A 1,428-nucleotide genomic window follows, 5' to 3' on the forward strand; every position below is an offset into this window, starting at 1 on the left:
ATGATCTTCCGGACAGTCGAATGATTGAATTCAAATTGTTTGGAGATCTTTTTAAATCCCTTCCCAGACTCGTAGACATCTATAACCTTCTTTCTGTAGGCCTCAGGGAGCTCTTTTGATCTAGGCATGACGCCGCACACTTCAACAACAAAGTGCAAACCAAACTAAATCTCTGAGGTTTAAATAAGACGGGTTCCTCCAAGATCCTCTCTAACAATGTTCTAATCATTTGCACCTGTGCTGGTGCACCTGATTCTAATTTTAGGTATTTGAAGTAGTGATAAATGTAGGGATGTACTTACTTTTTCCACATGCGAAATTTGCATTTATGTTTATTTAAATTATACAATGGACTACAAAATGTAAATGTTTCATGATATTTGTTTTATTATATCACCTTTACCTATCAATATTGTTGAAATGAAGATCAAATAGCTGTATGTTGAAATATGTTGAAAAAGTCAAAACTTTACATGGGTTGTACTTACCTTTTCACGTGAATATGTTCTGTAGCATTCAAATGCAGATCCTTTGTGTTCTTCCTTTTGTCCTATTAGTTTCCATTGCAACATTACCACTCTCTTAACTGTCATACTATTATTGAAAATACCTTTTACATACATAAAACTAGAACGGCACTCGGTAGAAGGCATAGTCTCGCCGCGCATGCTAATTCTGAACAAAAATACTATTGTTAACTGAACACGTTACTATTATGGTCCACGGCTATTATGGCTCATATACCTGTATCATCCATGAACACAATGTATGTGACATACATTGCCATTATCCATAGGTTTATTGATTGATTGATTATTAGGATATTTAATGACCACTTTTGTGGCTGAGGCTAAATTACATCAATGAAGGTGAATATGAAAAATGTATAATCCACATGGCTTAAGGCATTAAGCGGTTCTGGAGAAAAATGGTTTTTGACCTTTTTATTTTCAATCCAATATGGCTGCCAGACCACGTGACCAATGACATCATCAATTTAATTATTCACTCATCTGGTTGTTGATCAGATATATGATATTTCAGATTTTTCACATGAGGATTTTGATTCAACCAATTATGGCTGGAATAACACTTCATGGATGATGTCATCGTTATCACCCTATATATCCCATGGGGAGTTTATCACATACACCATTTCAAGTTACAAATTTTTTTCATCGAGTGGTTTCGTAGATGTCCAATTTTTTTTCCTTTAAACTAATATGGCTGCCATATCATGTGACCTACGACTACTACTTGTTTATACATAATGTTGATCAGACAATCACAAACAAAACACCAAAAAAGAAACCAGAGCGACAAAGAACAAAGTTACTTTGTCAGATTTGCCCAAACAGCTCTGTCAGCTGCGGCGGATTTCAGTTTGTCCGTATACAGCCCAGTGTCGCTGCAGACAATATTAATCAA

The sequence above is a fragment of the Myxine glutinosa genome, chromosome 13, assembly GCF_964187855.1.
Source record: "Myxine glutinosa chromosome 13, kmMyxGlut1.1, whole genome shotgun sequence".
NCBI lineage: Eukaryota > Metazoa > Chordata > Myxini > Myxiniformes > Myxinidae > Myxine > Myxine glutinosa.